This window comes from Schistocerca piceifrons, chromosome 3 (genome assembly GCF_021461385.2).
Source record: "Schistocerca piceifrons isolate TAMUIC-IGC-003096 chromosome 3, iqSchPice1.1, whole genome shotgun sequence".
Taxonomy (NCBI): domain Eukaryota; kingdom Metazoa; phylum Arthropoda; class Insecta; order Orthoptera; family Acrididae; genus Schistocerca; species Schistocerca piceifrons.
In genome coordinates this window covers 822,620,895-822,645,064 of record NC_060140.1, presented here as the reverse complement: position 1 = coordinate 822,645,064, position 24,170 = coordinate 822,620,895, and the positions used below count along the sequence as shown (strand labels likewise).

The following is a 24,170-nucleotide window of genomic DNA, read 5'->3' as shown; positions in this document are numbered from 1 at the left end:
CAAGACACATTGAATCAAAATGTTTAATTAAGTGGGGAAGTAAAACGGTCTTGTAAACTGACGTACGGCCGGGAGAGCTGTATGCTGACCACATGCCCTCCGTATCCGCATCTTGTGACGCCTGAGCGTTGAGGATGACACGGCAACCGGTCGGTACCGTTAGGCCTTCATGCCTGTTCGGACGGATTTTAGTTTCTGGGGAGATAAAAGAAAATACCGTCTGTTCACCGTTCACTGTTGTTCTCGAGAAGTGTTAAGTGGCTGAATACTGAAAAAGAATGTCACCGGTATTGTCCTACTGATCCTAATTTTCTGAAAATTTGCTCTGGAATCATGATGCAATTGGAGATCAGGCCACTATTTTGGCTTCTCGAATAGTCAGTACTAAACGGTGAAAACTGGGGTTGAAGACTGTTCTTCGTCTTAGTTTGTCCATTTTCAAGGGCTACAAGCAGGTAAAGTCATATTACATAGATACAGGTAGCAGATCATTTAATTTCTCTTTTTAGTGTATATCATGAATGAAATGTTGTTAAGTTTTTAATTTATTACTGCTGCAATAATTTCCTTCCTCATTCATTATTTCAAAGAAATGGGAGACAAATCGTCCATCTTTCAAGCAAATAAAATGTTCGACTTCGATGCTAAGTCACTTCGTGAAAATTTTTCCAGGTTGGGATGCTGCCATTCTGCAACACAACGGATGTCCGGAAGCGACAGCGAGAAATTACTGTATAGGCCAGTTGGGGGCTAGTCTTGTACACTGCCCGTACACGTGTACCTTAAGCCACGACACATGGCAACAGAGACATTATTGTCTCAACAATGCTGTTCCGGCTCTTATACCACGTGTTTGTTGCTCGTTTCTCTCGGCACGGTTATTACAATTGCGCTGATCACTTTTTTCATTTACTATAATAACGCGATATTTCAGCCCAATTTAATCTTCACTAATGAATACTATTTTCGAAAAAGAAAGGTTATTAGTAAAAAATGATAAAAAGGATATCTGTTATAATCAGGGCCAAACAAATACCGAAAAATACCGGTTCTTCAGAACTAAAATACCGGTATCGGTTTAAACCGGACTGTTTCTACCATGCCCTGCGGAAAATCGGAGACAATGAAGCCGTTAACCTTGGTTGCTGTTCGGAATGCCGGCGATAACTTCGAAGCATTGGCGGTGAGTTGGCCATGGGATCCACCCTCTAGTGCCGACGCCGGGTCGAATCTTCGTACATCAGTAGCGATTTGCTGTGTATGTTCAACGGATTTGTAATTATTGTGCTTATACATATTGGAATATTGAGTGGAATACGGAGACAGCATTAGAGCTGATACTTTTATCGTGAACGGGAATGTTTAAGTGACACTTAAGTAGCGCCGGCATCTCGTGGTCGTGCGGTAGCGTTCTCGCTTCCCACGCCCGGGCTCCCGGGTTCGATTCCCGGCGGGGTCAGGGATTTTCTCTGCCTCGTGATGGCTGGGTGTTGTGTGCTGTCCTTAGGTTAGTTAGGTTTAAGTAGTTCTAAGTTCTAGGGGACTGATGACCATAGATGTTACGTCCCATAGTGCTTAGAGCCATTTGAACCATTTTGAACTTAAGTAGCACGATCGAAAAAAAAAGAGATATTGAAAAGGATAGGCGCTTTGACAGAAATAACTGAGCTGTTAGAAAATAATGTGAAAAACAAAATGGAATCTTAGTAGATATCGTTTTACTGCAAGTAGAGCACTCCTAATAGAGGTGTCATCTTCGGTAATTTTACGGCTTACACAACCCAATAGCAATTCGAAATCTGTAGCTCTCATTCGCAAAAACTGTGAAATAGCCCATACTTTAATTAAACTTTGAGGTGAGACATTAATTTTGTCTCACCACACTGGTACCTATTTTTTTACGAGAGAGGTCGTCCACCAAATTCCTTTTATTGTCTGGTTGGTTGTTGGTTGGTTGTTTTTGGGGAAGGAGACCAGACAGCGTGGTCATCGGTCTCATCGGTTTAGGGAAGGAAGTCGGCCGTGCCCTTTCAGAGGAACCATCCCGGCATTTGCCTGGAGTGATTTAGGGAAATCACGGAAAACCTAAATCAGGATGGCCGGACGCGGGATTGAACCGTCGTCCTCCCGAATACGAGTCCAGGATCTAACCACTGCGCCACCTCGTTCGGTTATTGTCTGGTGATCAGCTTCTTGCAGTGCAATAAATGCTACACATGCAACGATTGCTAAATTCTTTTCTTCCCTCATAATGTCGGCCAGTGAAACTCCTATTACAACGCTACTTTATAACAGTAACAAAATGGGTGCAGCCTGCACGAGTTATCGCAGCAAACTGCGATTCCAGAAGCCCGAATCCCTTGGTCACAACCTCTTGGTTTGGTGATATGACAGGTCGAACGCCAATGCGTTGGCGACCAACTTTCGGCCAAATCCACTGGCTATCGTTCGTTTGGCCTCGTTGGGCTAGTGTGTATCTACCTTAAGTAGAACTCACATCAGTAACCTGATGCTTATTTATCTAAAATCACCGATGATGTAAATACCAGTTGTGAATATCTGTACTGTATTATCATTACAGAGAAGTTTTATCGATTTGCTACCTGCAACTACTTTTGTCAATGTATTATATTCCACTAATAACTAACATGCCAGCTGAAGCCGAAGAAAAATGATTTTAAATGCGATTACGTGTCTGTTGTACCACCAGTCAAGGTCTTTTATATGTGAAGTTCAACAGATGTGTACAGTTTTTAAGGCTTCTCCATGATAGCCGCCAGCCCTGGATCGCATTCGCGCGGTGAATTAACGGCAAAGGTCCGTGCACTGCCCAGCCCAGATGTAGTTTTTGGGTAGTTTCCCGTTCAATTAGGTGAAAACCGGGGTTATACCCACGTTATACGATCCACAAACATTTAGCAAACTTTCGCTCACTTTCACATAAACCACACTACACAGAGACTCTTAGGGTACACATATTCTGCCCCGGGAGTAACGGGATGGCGACAGAAAGGGCATATGCCCACCCTCCAACATTAACAATGCCAAGTCCTTTCATAGAATTACAGAAACAGGAAACCGAAGAAAAATTTGGAGTAGGAATTAAAGTTCAGGATGAATAAATAAAAACCTTGAGGTTTGCCGATGACATCATAATTCTGTAACAGACACCAAAAATCTTGGAAGAGTGGTTCTAGATCGACATCTACATGGATACTCTGCAGAATCACACTTAAAGGCCAGGGAGAAGGTTCATCGAACCACGTTCACAATAACTCTTTATTATTACAATCTCGAACAGCGAGCGGAAAAAAACGAACACCAATATCTTTCTGTGTGAGCTCTGATTTCCCTTATTTTATTGTGATGATCGTTTCTCCCCATGTAGGTCGGCGTAAACAAAATATTTTCGTATTCTGAAGAGAAAACTGGTGATAGAAGTTGGTGAGACGATTCCGCCGCAAGGCAAAAGGCCCTTGTTTTATTGGTGACCACCCCAAATCCTGAATCATGTCAGCAATACTCCTTCCCCCAATTTCGCGATAATACAAAATGTGTCTCTCTTCTTTGAAATTTCTCGATGTACTCCGTTAATCCTCTCTGGTAACGGAAATGACGGTGTATTGAAAGGAAGATAAGAGATGAACATCGACAAAAGCAAGCTCATCATCGTCAACTCAGTCAGTTGTTGGCCACATATGGGTCGTGATAACCCCTTCAGCAAAGACTGAAGCGCCGACGCTGGTACCTACACAATAAACAACACCAGAACGTTGTTTGATTTTGTTACAATAGCGAACTACCGTAGTCCGCCTGAATTCCAGTCACAAGGATGGACGTACAAAAACTTAAATTTGTATGTAGATTTTGCCATTTGGGCAGCAAAATGAATGTGGTGAATCCTACCCTCAGAAAAAAAAATATTGCTGTCTATTACATCTTCAAGTCATTTAAATACATGTAAATCAGCCTCTTCATTATTTGGCGAGGATGGTAGGATGATGGTTGCGGTACTCACACACACACACACACACACACACACACACACACACAGAGTAAATCGTAGCCATAACCTGCACACTATCCATGCTAGGCCTAGAAGTGTTCTGTCGCAACACAACTGCAGCAGACAGCAATTTACATGGTTTTGTGACATTGGTGGCAGAAGCTGTTTTCGTTTGGTCGATAATTTCTACTGCTGATATTTGTCCTCGCGTCTTGTCTAGCTTCAAAATGCTGTAATTTTCAACGAAACAAAGGGTCTGGCACATCTTCTCTGTTCATTCCCGTGTTCGATACCTTTACGGTTTGGATAACGAAACATGCGGCCATTCCTTTTTTCTCTCTCTCATTTTCATTTCATTTCTAGTTCTTCGTAGTGAAACAATGTTTTAAACACAATAACGATTTCAGAGTGAAGCTAGGAGCTAAGCGTCTATCGAACGTAGAAGTCGTTGACAGGGGTAAACACACAGTTTCTTCATTTCTGTGTTTCAGTCACGTGGAACAACAACAGATAATACCTACTGTGATATATCGTGCTATGAGTAACGTTTGAAGTTCCTGCAATGACTTATAGTGTCATTTGGCAGCCAGCTAATAAGATTTAGGCTTCTTCAGCATCCATTGAAGTCACAAGGCATCTCCCAACAACATGAATCCGGTTGCAAATTACGACTAGGTTCACCTACCTGCTGCAGTCAATAAATGAACCATGTTGCGAGACCTCCAAACTGTGATGAATTTCACGATTACACTACACACAAAAAAAAAACAACAACACAGAAACAGTTCGCTGTCCTTTCTTGCTATAAATTGCTACTGGGGCGCTGGTATTAAATTTTCTCCTGTTGTGAATGTACAGGCTCCAGTTACCTACTGCAAGTCTGACACCCGGTTTGGAACAAGTCAACAGCATACAAGCTTTAGACGGTGACTGTGCATTTCACTACGAGAGGGCCTCGTCATGAAGTGCTAATTATCTCCTAGGGATAATGATGATCCTGAATTAATTTATTGTTTGTATGGAGGTACTTATCTTCAGTCCTGGAACACATCGAAATCCTGGCGCCACAGTGCACCAGAAAATCGTTACAGGATCCAAAACAAATTGACGCAGCCCATTCATGAAGTGCAGTATGGTGGACTACTTTATTTTCTGCGTTTATAGCGAAACAAGGGTGCCACAATTCATACTGAGTTGGTGAAAGTGTACGACAAAAGTTTATTATCATATGTCGTAGTGGTTAGGTAAGGCAAATGCTTCTCGTGTGGTCAAACTATTCGGAATGATGAACAAGGAGATGACAGATCATCTACCGGTAAAAAAAAAAAAAAAAGAGTGATCGTAAGAGAAATACTCGTTCTGGTGATCGAATACGGGTGTGTCATGATCAAGGCGTCGGTGTAAAACAATGGAAATCTGTAATTAAACTGTTTTCAGCATCTTGCACGACATTCTGAAAGCGACACAAGTCGTCGCCCGCTGGACTCCACGACTGGTCACATTATTTTCAGAATCCCGCGGAACCAAGACAGCAGCGGAAAAGCAACAGCAGCATCAGGCCGTTCCACAAGACTTCTTTACCGCCTATTAACCACCGACGACTGGTGAGTGTATCACTGCTACCAGAGAAAAAGGAGCAAACAAACAGTGCAAACACGTGCATTCACGACCGACGAATAAAGCAAAGATCCAGGCTTCATCGGGCTAGGTGATGCTGAATATTATTTGGGACTTCTTCACAATAAAGGATGGCAGCCAAAAACAGTTGCAGGATAGAATTTTTTTATTAAAATTCTTGACCAAGGTTTCGGTACGTATAAACATACCTTCATCAGAAGTACATTTCCTGAATAGAAAGACACATTCATTAGAAAAGCCATATCAACGAAAGTGAGAAACAGAAGCTTCAATAACGGTGAAATTGCTAAAGTAATACAGGCACACAATCTTTAGTACTTACTAAAATTACATCATGCACTGGAGAATAATGAAACAATTATGCCAAAAGGCGTCGTCAGTAATTAAAATATCATCTCCATTTGTACGACATGTGTAATGGGTACAGGATCAAAGCGAACAGTTTAACAATGTTACTTCACCTATCCACTGTTGAGACACGAGTGTGAAGGCACTAAGGTAGATTGTTTCGCCGAGAGAGGGCACTTGCATGTGCCAGACTCGCGCATATTACATTCCATAAATACATACATAAGCGCATTAAATTATTAAAGGTTGTGTTAATTCAAACTTTGTCTTAATAAATAAAGCGTATCACGCCAATTAAAGACATTTATGTAAACTAGAAATATAGAACCAAATTTACCTGTGTCCTAGTGTCAAACGGATAAAGCTTGCGCTTGGAACATCTAACGAGAGAGGGCACTACTGTAATGCGCGAGAGTCTCGCGTAACGTAGGCAGTGAAATCATACTAGCGAAACAACCAAAATGTTATAATAAAACGAAACCATCTGTCTGTATGAATAAAACATAGTAGTCATTTAACCACACATACACATTGAAATTCATAATTAACAAACATCACATTATGTAGATCCCAACAAGATAGGAAAAGCGCATTTCACCGGCATCAACAAGCAAGAAAATAACTCCTAGTCAGCCAGACTATATTACATTAAGGCAATGAGGGGTTTGAAACTGTCTAAAAAATTTTTGTTTCGAAGCTGCACCTGTTCATTAAGAACAAAACCATCTTTTAGAGACAGATGCTTGAAAATCTCTAATTCTTCGAGCAAGTCTAGTTTGTCACCTTTATCAGCTTCATGAAGCAGCTCTACGTCGTCCAGTTCTCTTGGCGTGTGCTGTAAGAGCCATAGATGTTCAGCAAAGGTGGAATTATATACGTTTTCCCCATTTTTACCTAACTTGTGTTCTTTATACCTAACATTTCACCGTTATTGAAGCTTCTGTTTCTCACTTTCGTTGATATGGCTTTTCTAATGAATGTGTCTTTCTATTCAGGAAATGTACTTCTGATGAAGGTATGTTTATATGTACCGAAACCTTGGTCAAGAATTTTAATAAAAAAATTCTATCCTGCAACTGTTTTTGGCTGCCATCCTTTATTGTGAAGAATTTTAACAGTTGCTGCTGCAGCCATGTTTAAAATCTTGAAATTTGGGACTTCCATTAAGCACTGCTGGTAATGGGCAAACCGTTACAGCAGCATGTCATGAAAATCTTCTGATGATGTTACGGGAGGCTATCATCTACATGTACATGGATACTCTGCAAATCACATTTAAGTGCCTGGCAGAGGGTTCATCGAACCACCTTCACAATTCTCTATTATTCCAATGTTGTACAGCGCGCGGAATGAATGAACACCTATATCTTTCCGTACGAACTCTGATTTCCCTTATTTTATCGTGGTGACCGTTCCGCCCTATGTAGGTCGGTATCAACAAAATACTTTCGCATTCGGAGGAGAAAGTTTGTGATTGGAATTCCATCGCAACGAAAAACGCCTTTCTTTTAATGATTTACAGTCCAAATCCTGTATCATTTCTGTGACACTCTCTCCCATATTTCGCGATAATACAAAATGTGCTGCCTTTCTTTGAACTTTTTCGATGTGCTCCGTCAGTCCTATCTGGTAAGGACCCCACAACGCACAGCAGTATTCTAAAAGAGGACCGACAAGTGTAGTGTAGGCAGTCTCCTTAGTAGTTTTGTTACATTTTCCAGGTGTCCTGCCAAATCGAGACGAAGTGCCGGCGAGAGCTGTCGAAGGGGATGCTTCTCCTCCGCGACGACACAAACCTTATTCTGAACAGGATGCACTGACGCATGCTGCATCTCTGGGACGTAAAATTTTGCTCGCTATCTATGTTCTCTTGATACGGCACCCTGAGACTTTTTCCTCTTTTCTTGAATGAAAACTTGATTGTGTGGCAGGCATTTCCAGAATGACGGCAGGTTGGTTTTTGAGGTGGCACATTTCCTGAAGAGCCATGATACAGACTTCTCTAATAAATGTCTCCGAAAAGTATTTTAAAACTGAGAAATATTGAAGGGTGAATATTGAAGAATAACTGCGAGTGGCATTCAGTAATTAATGCTTCACTTTTTTTTTTTCGAAAGCAAGTTGGTTGTATTCATCATTCTAACACGTCGTATTATTCCTCATGCTGTTGGCTACAAAATCCTATTTTCAAGATAACATCCATTCAATGCTACGACGTCGTGCAGCCTTACTGGGAGGGTCCGTACGTCCGCATGGTATCGCTGTGTTGTTCGACTTCGAACGTCTTTCTGCACTAATAACGTCGCTATCATCCAAGTACTGCAGCCTGCGGAGTCCATATTTTATTAGTCCAAACAGACGGAAGTCTGAAGGTGTGAGATCCGAGCCTGCAGGGTGGATGAGGAAGAACAGTCCCATCACGTTTCCTGAGCTCCTGCCAGGTGCGCAGACTTGTGTGGGGGCTTGTGTTGTTACGGAGAAGGAGAAGTTTGTTTGTATTTTTGTGGCGACCTCCACGCTAAAGACGCTTCCTCATTTTCCTGAGGGTAGCACAGTACACTACAGAGTTGACCGTTGCGCCGAATGGGTACATTACAGACAATAACCGCTTCAGAGTCCATGAAAACCGTGGGTATGACTTTACAAACGGAGACTGCGGCTTTGACATTTTTCGGAGAAGAGGTAGTGCAGCACCACTCCATGGTCTGCCGTTATGTTTCCGGTTCGAAGTAACGAATCCATGTTTTATCGCCTGTGACGATGTTCGACAAAAAAATTGTCACGATCAGCAAAGACGGTCCTCTGTTGCTGTTCAGGGTCTTCTGTAGGCGGCAAGGAACCCGGTACGTGCGCATCATTGCTTACTCTACCTGGTGAATGAGTGTGTCACCACTGCCAACAGATACGTCCAGTTGAGCAGCGAAGTGTCTGATTGTCATTATCGACCTACTCGAATGAGTGTGTCCGCACGTTCCAGCTCTGCAGGAGTCATCGCTGTATACAGGACGTAGGACAGGTTTGCGCGACCTTGTTGCGATGATGACAAACGCCTCGCTCAGCGACTCACCGTGCTTTTGTTCACTGTCAAGTCTCCATTCTGCAAGCGCCTATGAATATCTGTAATGCTCTGCTTTTTCGCCAAAAGAAACTCATTGACAGCTCTCTACTTGGCACGCACCTCCGTTACAGATGCCATTTTGAAGTTTGATATAACGCCACCACTTATCGGAACTTCATGAAATTGTAGATCCTGAAGCGGAAATAATGCACAAAACTGGCTGAGAAAAAAAAAAGTGTTACATAATAGTATCACGAAATTTGGTGACCAGAGTTTGATGAGGTGACAATAAAAGCTACCGTTGGTAGAGTTTCATGATTTACGTTTTGTTTACTACTGTGCTTAGAGGGGCAGCTGCTGGTGGGGCTCACCTGTTGATGACGGTGCCCGCGCCGGCGCCGGCCGTCCCCGCGTTGCCCGCAGCGGGCAAAGAACCGGGAGCGGCGCCGCCTCCAGGTTTGCTGGGGCCGTTGCTCGAGCTCTGGGAACAGAAAGACACACACATCCATTCAGCGGAAGACTGGCGCCTTCAAGACGTGAACTACTGAGGCTGGCAGAAAAATGCCTCTGAATTTTTATCGCGAAAAGCTTAGAGCCTTTTAAATAAAACAAACGTTATTAATATTCCACAAGCCCTCCCTGTTGGCCGTGCGGTCTAACGCACGGTTTTCCGGGCGGGAAGGAGCACCTGGTCCCCGACACGAATCCGCCCGGCGGATTTGTGTCGAGGTCCGGTGAACTGGTCAGTCTGCGGATAGTTTTTAGGCGGTTTTCCATCTGCCTCGGCGAATGCGGACTGGTTCCCGTTATTCCGCCTCAGTTACACTAAGTCGGCGATTGCTGCGCAAACAAGTTCTCCACGTACGCGTACATCACCATTACTCTACCACGCAAACGTAGTCACCCTAGCGACTAAAAAGTTCCCCCTCTGCTCCCCCCTCCCCCCCCCCCTACCTGAATGACCAGTTTGTTGATAGCAGTTGCTGAATGTCTTACTCAGTTGACGGAGCGATAACCTCTCTCTGCTTGAAACTGTGCGCCGGACCGAGACTAGAACTCGGGACCCTAGCCTTTCGCGGGCAAGGTAGGAGACGAGGTACTGGCAGAAGTAAAGCTGTGGGGACGGGGCGTCGTGCTTGGGTAGCTCAGTTGGCAAAGCGTTTGCCCGCAAAAGGGAAAGGGCCGGAGTTCGAGTCTCGGTCCGGCACACAGTTTTAATCTGCCAGGAAGTTTCATATCAGCGCACACTCCGCTGCAGAGTGAAAATCTCATTCTGTAAACATCCCCCAGCCTGTGGCTAAGCCATGTCTCCACAATATCCTTTCTTTCAGGAGTGCTAGTTTTGCAGGGTTCGCAGGAGAGTTTCTGTTAAGTTTGGAAGGCAGGAGGCGAGGTACTGGCAGAAGTAAAGCTGTGGGGACGGGGCGTCGTGCTTGGGTAGCTCAGTTGGCAAAGCATTTGCCCGCAAAAGGCATAGGTCCGGAGTTCGAGTCTCGGTCCGGCACACAGTTTTAATCTGCCAGGAAGTTTCATATCAGCGCACACTCCACTGCAGAGTGAAAATCTCATTCTGGATTCATCTCTGCTTACACAGTTTCATCAGCGTCAAAATATAATCCTCCGAGATGTTCGTTAAATTTGGAAACAGATGATGATCAGACGGCGCCAAGTGTGGACTGTTGGAGGATGATCGTTGACACTGAACTCAAGGCGTCGGGGTGCAGATGTCGCAGAGCTCGTGCGTGGTCTGGTATTGTCGTGCTGTAAGAGAGGGTTCTCCTGGAATTCGGAACTCGATTGCAGTACGCTGTTACTGACACAACTAAATAGGTACACTACACTCCGCTATTCTGCAGGCTGCGGTTCGGAGCCCTGTACCGGTAGAGGGTTACAAATATGGAGACTTAAGAAATAAAGATGTAGAACGTTAATAACTATTGTTTTATTTAAAAAGCTTTAAGACTCTCCACATAAAAAATTCGGAGGCAATACTTTTCAGCGCGCTCTCGTAACTAGTATAACAGAACATTCTTTTCTAGCGCGAGCATTTACTGTCAGTACACTTTTATTATGGTAGTGGCTGATGGTACGGCCCCGCGGGTAGAGAGATCCACTTCTAGTATTTTTGCAGGGATAAAGTACTACATTACGCTGCCCGAAATAGCCTATCTGCAAGGTTAACTTAGATAAAAACAAGTAGACAAAGTTATTCGTATGGTCCGGTCCCGGCGGAGGTTCGAGTCCTTCCTCGGGCATGGGTGTGTGTGTTTGTCCTTAGGATAATTTAGGTTAAGTAATGTGTAAACTTAGGGACTGATGAACTTAGTAGTTAAGTCCCATAAGATATCACACACATATGAACATTAGTATGGTCAGGTCGAACAAATGTGAGACTATGTGAGGGAAGGTGACCGTACGGGTGACTTTCACATCGTTATATGTACACCCTGCCACTCGAAATTTTTCTTCGTAAACTAGATGTTTCCGCAGAACTTCCAAATGATCTCATGTAGCTAAGCACTATTACCGACAACATGCAACATGGTCAATTTTGGTACATCTTGAACATAAATGACAACTATGTGAGATTCTGATGTAGCTCTATGGGAAGTAATAATTAGAAATATCCAAATAAAAGCTATTATTCTTCTTTGTCGTTGCCTAAAAGCCTGTTCGCAGAACAAATTACGCTCCATTGTTTTTATTTATTTATTCAACTCTCTAAATTGAAACGCCATTTTGCACTCATTCTCTTTACATTTATGTTTTTTCGAGTAACTACTTCATAAACATATTGGAAAGTGCGGTACTGACGGATTCAACGCAATGTGTACATAACACGCTCAATAGATACTCTGAGACAGAGAAACAGATCGCCAGCTCCATAAGTGTTTATAATGTAAATTTCGCCACAAGAAAAATCAAGAAACTAAGTCTTTAATAATAATAATTTCAAAGTAATTTCATTTAAAGGTCGTAAATTTCTGGAATCTGAGAATTAATGAAAAAACTGCTCAATATATATATACTCAATAAAACAGTTTTTCATAAATTCCCATAACGTTTGTTTCGACGAAGATATTCTGGGCTTTTAAATAAGTAATTAATTTAAATAATTTTTATCTTTGTAGAAATATTACACAATCTGATTTGTTTAAATTATAAGTTTTTGAGAATTTTGTTTCAATGCACATTTTTGAAGAAAGTAATTACGTTATTTTTACCAGATATGTATCATACTTCTTTTATAATTAATCCTACTCAAAATGTACTTAAATAAAAGTATCAGAGTTTCATAAGTCTACGTGTAATTCATAATATGGGTTAAATGTTTTGATTAGTAGAAGAACATATTGTTAAAACAAATACTTGTGTCGAAGATTACCTCTCTCTTTACTTTGATCTGTTACAAAAATAATGAAGAGATGACGGATCTCTATAATAATGCTTACGTTAATTACTGCCAATTATAAAAAAATGTTTAACTTGATTTACATCTACTACTGTACAACACAAGCCATCTGAGGGTGGGTGCCTTAGGGAACTTCTGACACCACTGACTAATACTCCCTGGCCTGAACCACTAGCGAATGATACCTGGGAAGAATGATTGTCGGTTGACCTCTGTAATAGCTATATTCATTGAATTCTTTCATCATGATCATTTCGTCTGATGTATGTGAGAGAAGTGATATGTTGTCCTGGTCCTTACGGAAGGCACTCTCTCAAGATTTCAGTTGTAATCCTCTCCGTGACGCACAACACCTATCTTTTAGCTTCTGCCACTGGAGTTTCTTGCGTATCCCTGTAACGCTTTCCCACCGACTAAACGATCCCGTGACGAAACGCGCAGCTCTTCGTTGGATCTTCTCTCTCTCTCTCTCTCTCTCTCTCTCTCTCTCTCTCTTTCCCCTTTCTATCAGCCTTAACCAAGTAAGGGTCCCAGATTCATCAAAAATACTCAAGAATCCGTCGAACAAGCTCCTTGTAAGCAACTTATTTCAAGGGAGAGTTAAATTTCCTTAACATTCTTCCTATGAATCTCAACCTGAAGTCTGCTTTTCCTGCTATTTTTTTATGCGGACATTCCACTTAAAAGCGCTCTGGATGGTTAGTCAGAGATATTTCACGGTATATACTGTTTCTAGCAATTTCTCATCAGTAGTGTAGTTGTATTGTAGAGGATTTCTTTTCCTATATATGCGCAATGTGTTATATTTATTTACGTTCAGGGTCAAATGATAGAGAATGGAGAATTCATCAGTCTTAAGTGGGTTATTTTGGTTCAAATGGCTCTGAGCACTATGGGACTTAACGTCTAAGGTCATCAGTCCCCTAGAACTTAGAACTACTTAAACCTAACTAACCTAAGGACATCGCACACATCCATGCCCGAGGCAGGATTCGAACCTGCGACCGTAGCTGTCGCACGGTTCCAGACTGTAGCGCCTAGAACCGTTCGGCCACCCCGGCCGGCAGGTTATTTTGCACATCCTTACTGTCTACTGGCGTTGCTACTATCTTATAGAAAAAGTATCATCTTCGAATAGTCTTAAAGGGCTTCCGGTGCTTCCTACTAGAACATTTGTATACGTCGTAACAGTATATTTCGCCGGCCTGTGTGGCCGAGCGCTTCTAAGCGCGGCCGGCGCTCTCACGGAGGAACAGATGGAGCTGAGTTTCGTTACATCTTTGTTTGCGGAATCCATATTGATTTCTTAGGAGATTTCCGTTCTGCAATAACTTTCATAATTATTGCGCATAAAACATGTTCCATTATTCTGCAATAGATTGACGTGAACGATATGGGCCTGTAGTTACGTAAATCTGTCCTGCGACCCTCCCTGAAAACGGAAAAGACCTGCTTTCTTTCCGGCCACTAGCTACCTGTTGTTGCTCCAGCGAACCAATATCTACTGCTGTTAGAAGGGCAGCAAGTTCTTTCGCAGAAACTTTCTAGAATCTCACAGGTACCCCGTGCGGTCCTGATGCCTTTCCACTACTAAGTGATTACAGTTGATTCTTTATTCTAAGATCGGTCATCTCAGTATCTGCCGTTTCGACGTTCGTACGATGATTGAAAGGAGGGACCGTATTACGATTTTCCACGGTGAAACAATTTCGGAAAACAAAATACAGTATTTCGACTACCTCTACGTTATCTTACATTTAAGTACCTGCAGAGTTTGTGAGTGACTGTATGGATGATTCCAACTCGCTTGGTGATTGTACACAAGAGCAAAATCTGTTCAGGTTTCCAGTTAGATCGATTGGAAAAATTTTGCTTTCAGCTTCACTGAACGTTTGTCTCACTACTCTCATTGCTCTCATTTCCGCCTCTTTGAAATTTTGTTTGTCTGGTAGGTTTTGATTTCTCTTGAATCCGTGATAAAACTCTCTTTGCATTCGTGGCAGTTTTCTAACACGGTTATTAAACGGACGAGGGTTTTTTCCATCTCTTAAGACATTACTCAGAACATAGTTGTCCAAGGCATACTGAACGATGCTTTCGAATTTTTTTCCACTTGTGTTCCCTATCTTCGTCCTCAGTACTGAATATTTGTTGTTGACTCTTCAGATATTCTGCAGTTTGTATCCCGTCACTCTGGCTAAGCGAAATTATTTCCCCACCTTTCGTAACAGTCCTTGTAATACCTGTGGTGGTAGTTGCTGCCGCAACTTTATGGTCACTGGTTCCTTCCTAACTGATTCGATAAGTTCAGATCTGTTTGTATCTAGGAGGCCTGAGACGTAAAATCTAGAGTTGTTTCTCTAATTATCTGCTCAAAGTAACGTTATGCAACGAAACGTATCGTGTAATACTAACAGAAAAATGTATCAGCTGGGAAAATTAAGCCCAGTATCAAACACCGCATAATTGGAATTTTGACTATTTCCTGATACTTAACACGGTTAACCTGGTGAATATGGATGCTATTATAGAACATATTTCTATGTTAGGCGTGCTTCCAAAATATGAAATAGATGGTGTAACTCCAAAACATTTATAATGGTATCCAATTTAATGGAGGAACATTCAGTTAAGGCGAATGATTCTTTGTAAACAGTATCATTACCAGTACATCAACGGATGGTGGCCATACAAAGAAATTTTCGAAAATGAATGGGGTATTGTTAAAATTAATGAGAAATCACCTGTACCGTTAACATTGTGTATATAAGGTACACATGATCGGAGATTCCCATATGTAGCCAACCACCTAAAAGGTGCTCAAATACAAATTCCTGAAGCAACACAAATTACCAAAAATACTGTAGCCATATCACGAAAATGTTCAATGTCTATTTGCTTTATGATGGAATGTACACGAAAAAAGTTAACGTCTTTGAAGCACATCAGAGATGATCCCGAGGAACAGCGAGAGTAATACAAGTCCAGAACTGCTCCGAGATCAACACGGACAAAAACTCGCGGATCAAAGCTAACTCTCTAGATACTGCTTGATAAAGAGTTTGTAAATATTTTCAATGCATGTTATTTAATTCATTTGGATTGTGGATAATATCTATATGTGCTGACAGATGAAAATTTCGTATTTTAGAACGTGAATATTTAAGCAGAAACGAACATACTCCACTCTCAGAACTATCCTGGTACATCTGGAACCATTGTCTGACTATATCGTCATCAGCCATTTTTCATACCCTGCCACTGAGTCCACCACTATTGCTTTGCAAGCGCACCAGAAACCTCGACCAGTGATTCGCCTAGAATCTAATGCCCTAGATATCCATCGGTGGTAGTTTGTTTTCCGTCTGGCTGTCTACAAATTACTTATCTCGAGTACTGTCGCCAGATCGGATGTTTACAAATGTAACCTTCAACATTCGAGCTGTGGCCGTTACCTCAAAAACTGTATTGCTAGCACGAGAGTTGAGCTGTTACGCGTGGAGAAGACGCTGCAATCTATGGTCAGAGGCAGATTGTATTTTGTTTACTTTGTGCCTGCAAGTTACTTTACACGTTTGGTCTTACTCTGTACGGAAATGTGTATGGAAGATAATACGTTAACCATGTAAGTGCTCGGTATTTATGTCTACAAGGCGTGTTCATAATATTTAACTAATATTTATTTTTGTCTTGATTAGACACACTACCTTCCCTGTACAATCTTGATAGGGTAATATGACGCATGTGGCAGACAATGCAGAGTATATGAATAGATTGGTCCTTTGTTCTTAGTGATAGATGTCTAAACTTTGTAAGAATCCATGGGGAGTAAGCCTTAGTGAACACTGCCAAAATGGCATTATAATAGGTATTAAAGGTGTTTTAGAGACGGTATCTCAGTTCCGGCTTCAACGGAATGGCACATCACGTCAACAACGACCCGCAAGTGACAAAATTCATGGCACACCGATAAGCACATAATTGAATGCAGATTACGGTAGCATCCTGCACGCTGTATAAAAGGGCGGTATACTGGCGGATCTCTCAATTGTACTAAGGTGATAATAACCGTATGATGCGAATTAACAGATTTTGAAAAAAAAAATGGAAATTTGTTATAAGTTCTATGGGACCAAACTGCTGAGGTCATCGGTTCCTACGCTTACACACTACTTAAGCTAAATTCAACTCATTTACGCTAAGGATAACACACACACACCCACGCCCGAGGGAGGACTCGAACCTCCGACAGGGGGAGCCACACAAACGGTGACATGGCGCCTAGACCACTCGGCTACCACGCGCGGCTACCAGACTTCGAACCGGAAACTGTAGTTGGACGCATGGGACATTCAATTTCGGGAATCGTTACGGAATTTAGTATTCCGTGATCCACAGTGTGCCGAGAATACCACATTTCAGGCATTTCCTCTCGTCACGAACAACCCAGTGAGCGACGGCCTTCACTTAACGACCGAGAACAGCAGCGTTTGCGTAGAGCTGTCAGTGCTAACAGACAGGCAACACTGGGTGAAATATCCGCAGAAATCAACGCTCGACGTATGAAGAATGTATCCGTTAGGACAGTGTGGTGAAAGTTGGCGTTAAAGGGCAATGACAACAGACGATCGTCGCGAGTGCCGTTGCTAACAACACGACATCACCTGCTGTGCCTCTCCTGGCCTCGTGACCATATCGGTTGGACCCTAGACAACAGTAAAACTGTGGCCTGATAAGATGAGTCCCTATTTCAGCTGATACTGCCTAGTGATAGAGTTCGAGTGTGCCGGACTCTCCACGATGCCTTGGGCTCAGGTTGTCAACGAGGCTCTGTGCAAGCTGGTGGTGGCTCGTGAATGGTGTAGGCTGTGTTCACATGGAATGTACTGGGCTCTCTGACCCAACTGAACCGATCATTGACTGAAAATCGTTATGTTCGACTACCTAGAGACCATTTGCAGGAAAGAACGACGGAATTTCCGTGGATGAAAACGCATCATGTCATTGAGCCACGCGTGTTTGCGACTTGTTTGAAGAACATCATGGACAATTCGAGTGAATGATTTGACCACCTAGATCACACGACATGAGTTCCATCGAACATTTATGGGACATAATGGAGAAGTCAGTTCGTGCAGAAAAACCTGCACGGGCAACGGTTTAGCAGTTATGGACCGCTATAGATGTAGCTCGGCTCAGTATTTCTCCAGGCACCTTCCAACGACTTGTTGAGTCGGTGCCAAGTCGTGTTGCTGCAGGACGCCAGGAAAAATGCCGTCCGACACGATATTAGCAGGTATCACATGACATTTGTCACCGCAGTGTATGTTACGGAGGAGAACTGCTAGAATAAAGACTTAATAATGAGTAGATATCACAGATACATCACTATAAGCTTTCTCTAGCGAAATAATATAATAGGTATTGCACGATTAGCTAGCAGAAAGGGTCACGCCCGTTAAACATATTTGCGCATTGCAAAATACCGTGTTTCTTAAATAAAGCCCTATAGCATTTATTGTACTAAATCACTGGAAAAATTTAGGATAAGAAAAGTTTGTTAATTGATTTTCTCTGTTTTGAGTATATATATATATATATATATATATATATAGCAAAAAGGTTCAAATGGCTCTGAGCACTATGGGACTTAACTTCTAAGGTCATCAGTCCCCTAGAACTTAGAACTACTTAAACGTAACTAACCTAAGGACATCACACACATCCATGCCCGAGGCAGGATTAGAAACCTACGAACGTAGCGGTAGCGCGGATCCAGACTGTAACGCCTAGAACCGCTCGGCCACCCCGGTCGGCATATGTATAGCAGCACACATCAATATCCCTAATTGGTTTAAGTAATGCACACTCAGTGTGGTATCGCAAATCTTTTATACAGTTTAATCCACTAACAGAGAAGTAAATTTGAGTATTAGTTCACATTAATTTATGCAGTGAGTATCACAGTTCTTGTCACACCCGTCTACGGGTTGTAGAGGAGACGTAGTAGATAAATTTTTGACGAGAAATCCATGTCCGGAAATGGCTGTAGAAGCACCGTGCGCCCACAGCGGATAGAATCAGTTCTGGGCTGTGAGCTATACAGCAGCCCATGGCGTAGGAAGTGTTTCAAGTATCCATCGTCGGGTTCGCTTATACGTGACCATCGACGCACCGTTCAAAGTCGAGGTGAACCGTGTCTGTGGAGTATTACAATCAACTCTCCACAGTTCCAAAAAGTTCGCTTTCTGTTGTAGTGGGACGAACATGATATGTGATGCCAAAATTACAACAGGGACGGAAGATGGCACCTTCTTCTCCGTTTGTTAGCGTGCCGTGAAGCTGTATATATGAAAGCGATCTTCAAACTTATTTTATATCCACATGGTGCATTTCCGGACATGAGTGCTTATCAAAACCTTATTTACTAATTCCCGTCGCTCTAGGAACATATAATAGCAATTGTGCAACACCTTGTATAAATTTCGGTTGTAAATAATGTTCACCTATACTCGTCAATCGAATCTGTTACCATTAAGCACACGTGCTACAGCGAAATCCCAAGTAATTTCAAAATATTTGTGTCCCAACAATAACTCACGTTAGTTTGTACTTCTCAATACAATTTGCTTCAGAAAAAATAAACTTGCATAAAATGGAAATTTCTATACAATACTCAGCGCTATTATTATGCGCATGTCTCATTTGTAGATGCACAATATGAAGAAGAATCACAGACGAGCTGTTCACAAGCGACCAACCATCAAACCCTCGAAACACACATTGCTGTCCCGCGAAACCGCAGAGCTTGAAGTCCTATGGCACTGTCTGAGAAAGATAGGTACATATCCCTGGCTGAACAGAAAAGTATCGTGGTTAGCGGCTGTCGATATGTTCGCGAACACACTGCTCGCAGGCCTGTTCGTTGCTCGCGAGCCATCTGCTGTCGGTGATTTCAGCGAGTCCTCAGATCACAGTCAGTCACTTGTCCGATGTGACTCGGTTCGTACGTGGCCCGTTCAAGTTCTGATAATCGAGGAAATTGTGTTGCTCTCATGTAGCCCGTAACACGAGTAACAGTGATGGCGCTATGTCTCTGGCCTTTTCTCTTTGTCTTGTAGCACCGCTACATGATACTGTTAATGGGGAGATGCCAATCAAACAGGAAAGTTGAGACCAGGATTCTTTGAAAGTACACTACTGGCCATTAAAATTGCTAGGCCACGAAGATGACGTGCTACAGACGCGAAATTTAACTGACTGGAAGAAGATGCTGTGATATGCAAATGATTAGATTTTCAGAGCATTCACACAACGCCGGCGCCGGTGGCGAAACCAACAACGTGCTGACATGAGGTAAGTTTCCAAACGATTTCTCATACACAAACAACAATTGACCAGCGTTGCCTGGTGATACGTTGTTGCGATGCCTCGTGTAAGGAGGAGAAATACGTACCATCACGTTTCCGACTTTGATAAAGATCGGATTGTAGCCTATCGCGATTGCAGTTTATCGTATCGCGACATTGCTGTTCGCGTTGGTCGAGATCCAGTGACTGTTAGCAGAATACGGAATCGGTGAGTTCAGGAGGGTAATACGGAACGCCGTCCTGGATCCCAACGGCCTCGTGTATCACTAGCACTCGAGATGACAGGCATCTTATCCGCATGGCTGTAACGGATCGCGCAGCCACGTCTCGATCCCTGAGTCAACAGATGGGGACGTTTGCTAAGCTTGACCAGCAGTAGGTATGGCAAGAAACCAAAAGTAACTTTATTCCATATGATAAGAGTAAGAACGGCTTCCAAAAACATTCGTATTCGTTATAGTTTAAAATCGATTCTTGTACATACTGCACATGTTTTTCACTTTTATTGTCAGTTAGGTGACGTCTGTATCACTCATTTTGGTTTAATTGACTGTCCCTCTCTGGACGATAACATAAAAAAACGATATGCACTGAATACTCAAAGAAGCTGGTACACTAGCCTGATATACTGTAGGGCCCCCGCGAGCACACAGAAGTGCCATAACAAGACGTGGCATGGTGTCAGAAATAGTGCTGGAGGCAAATGACACCATGAATCCCACAGGGTTTTCCATAAATTCGTAAGAATATGTGCGGGTGGAGGACTCCTATGAACAGCACGATGCAAGGCATCCCAGATACCCTCAATAATATTCACGTCTGGGGAGTTTGGTGGCCATCGGAAGTCTTTAATCTCAGAAGAGTGTTCCGAGAGCCACTCTATAGCAATCATGGACCTGTGGGGTGTCGCGTTGACCAACTGGAATTGCCCAAGTTCGGCAGAACGAACACGAATGGATGCAGGTGACCAGACAGCATGCTTACTTACGTGTCACCTCTCAGAGACGTATCCTTTTTTTTTTTTGTATTTTGTTTGGTGTATTTGGTAGCGGACGTCACTTGACATACGTTGAAGTTCGTTGTTGATCCTTTCACTCAGATTTTTTTATTACAGAGACCAACCAGCTCTCTGACTGAACACGCTGAGCTACCGTGCCTATGATGTTTAGGATAACACAACACCTAGTCCCTAAGCAGAGAAAATCTCCGACCCAGTCTCAAAACTCTATCCAGTGCACCAAATGTAATGCACACAGAATTTTAAACGAGACTCCTCAACCAGGCAAGAAGTTGTCAGTCATCAACAAAAAAAATGGCTCTGAGCACTATGGGACTTAACATCTGTGGTCATCAGTCTCCTAGAACTTAGAACTACTTAAACTTAACTAACCTAAGGACATCACATACATCCATGCCCGAGGCAGTATTCGAACCTGCGACCGTAGTGGCCACGTGGTTCCAGACTGAAGCACCTACAACCGCACGGCCACACCGACCAGGCCCAATCATCAACAGTCCAATAACGGTGTTGATGGGTCCAGGAGAGGCGTAAAGCTCTGCGTCAGTCATCAAGGGTACACGAGTGGACCTTCGGCTCCGAAAGCCCATATGGATAAAATTTCGTTGAGTGGTTCGCACGCTGACACTTGTTGATGGCCCAGCATTGAAATCTGCAGGAATTTACTGAAGGGTTGCACTTCTGTCAAGCTGAATGATTCTCTTCAGTCGTCGTTGGTCCCTTTCTTGCAGAATCTTTTTCTAGTCGCAGTGATGTCGGGGATTTGATGTTTTACCGGAATCTTAATACTCATGGTACACTCGTGAAACGGTCGTGCGGGATATCCCCACTTCATGACTATCTCGGAGATGCTGTGTCCCATCGCTTGTGCGCCGACTATAACACCTCGTTCAGTCTCACTTAAATCTTGATAACCTGCTATTGTAGCAGCAGTAACCGATATAACAATTGCGACAGACACTTGTTGACTTATATAGACGTTGCGACCATAGTACCGTATTCTGCCTATTTACATATCTCTGTATTTGAATACGTATGGAGATACCAGTTTTTTTTTTTTTGCGCTTCAGTGTACAGATGGAACTGCACTCTGAAACTTATGCTCGAGAGTCCTAAGAAACAAAGTATTGGTAGTTCTTTAAAAATATATAGTATTAGAAGGCGGAAACCCCAATCTGCGTATGGAAAGTTCATTTTCAAATAATCAACTACACTTGTAACATTATTACTCTCGGATTTAATGCTCATTGAATAAACGGTTAAGTAAATCGTAACCTACACGTTTTTGTTGTGCATCTCCACGCTGCTTTACGTTGTGTTTCTCTGTCTTTCCGAAACTTATTTCTTGTAACAACGATCGTTTTATGACCTCTTTCACTTGTCAGATGCACCACAGTAATATTACAATCCATTTCTAACTTACTAGTCACATACAAGTAGGAGGAACGGGCACATAGAGCACAGCACTCGGAGAATGAGATTAATGACAACAGTGCTACCAACAGTTTTGTGTAAGTATTACCAAGTTTCAAATAAAACAGTTGCGCGCAGTCGACGTGTTTGCTGAGGTAATACTGAACCTGCTCGCACGTAGTTGTGCACACTAAACCATTTCGCGCGCAGTCTGTACACAAGTCACCCTCCGACCTTAGGACGGCTTCAGCTCTGCTGGGGACACTTTAAATTAGGTGTCTCAGTGTATCTGGAGAAGTGGCAGCCCAACCTTTCTCAAGAGCCGAATCAAGGGAAGGTCGTGATGTATGGGCGATCGGATCTGTGGCTAAGTCAACGTTCTAATTCATCCCAACGGCGTTCCAAAGGATTCAAGTCAGGTGTCTGGACAGGAAAGTCCGTTTCAGGAATGGTATCGTCCATTAATCGTTGCCTCAGAGATGCGACCTTAGTTTATCTAGTGTACGCAGCACACAACGCTGACAAATGTGGAGAACGTCATGATTTGCTGCCAAGAGTTGCTGACAAAATTTCTTTATTGAACAGTCAGTATCGTCTACGGACCAATATAATAAACATGAAACATTTGCAGCATCATACTAGACGACGAAATCAGTCGCCTCAAATAATAAAATTTGTCACAACTGTCAAACTGTCATATAGTCATTCACGAAAATGTATCAAAGCGAGCCCTCGTTCGTGTTGCATTCTCAGTCATCCTTCGCTGAAATTTTTGGGTTTATGTATTTAAAAAATTGCTTAACAAGTGGATCCTACATCCATTAATTCAGGAATGCAGCGCCAAGGGTAACCGCAGCCATGGTCTCCGAGCTGATAGTCCATGCTGCTGCAAACGTCGTCGAACTGTTCGTGCAGATGGTTGTTGTCTTGCAAACGTCCCCATCTGCTGACTCAGGGATCGAGACGTGGCTTCACGATCCGTTACAGTCATGCGGATAAGATGCCTGTCATTTTGTAACGCCGGAAATGCATATACTCCTATTTCCATCTATTGTACTATTATTTTTTTTCCTTGTTTTGTTACCTCAAGATATGACATTTCTGTCTCTTTATATATTGTAATTGTTTTACTGTTTGTATATATATATTTATGCACTCATGTCGATGTATAATTGGTTTGTTTCGTAAATATTATTTGTATTTTTACGCTGGGTCTTGCCTAGGGAAAACTGCTATCGAACGATTACGTCGATAGGTCGTGTGACGAATCAAAGTGTGTAGGATCTTTGGTAGTGTTAACTCTGCCGCGTGGAGCGCGGGCAGAACAGTAGGAGTCTGGCGGGAGTAGCGAGTGGAGCAGGTGTCGTGTGACGCTCCCGCGAGTTGCCGCGCTTTCGGGGTTTGGCAGCAAGTAATTGCGCTCGACTCGCGATGATAGTTTCTGACATGGTGTTGCGGACGGGAAGCATTAGCTGGCGCACATCAAGAGCCCGTTTCGCCTGGTGACCGTGTCGAGAAGAAGGCGCGCCAACATCCAGCTTCTGCAATAGCGACGGCCGACAATGAGTGACTGTCGCCACCTCCTCGATCGACGGCTTCAAACCTTCAATCAACCAACAAGGAAGACTAAAAGCACGTAAAGTTTCAGAACTGTATGGCAGACCTCAGCTTTTCAAATTGTTCCATTTGCCTCGCAAAATTACAGCAACTTAGCATGAACCTTTGTTGCTCATTGTCCCGATTGCATTGCCAAGCAGGGTCCCTTCCTTTTCCGAAATGAACCCGAGTGTCGTTGAAATTCAAACGCCAGCATTAAAATAATATAATTAGATTTCACTGCTTTAATTTCAAAGTTCAGTAGCTGGCTACAATATTTAGGTTACACGAGCACAAATTTAGAGTGCGAG

The 24,170-nt window shown here is 42.9% G+C and overlaps 1 pseudogene; it reads right to left on the bottom strand.

The window, feature by feature from the left end:
• The window catches only part of LOC124789087, a 172,840-nt pseudogene that overhangs the window by 129,791 nt on the left and 18,879 nt on the right, over positions 1 to 24,170 (bottom strand).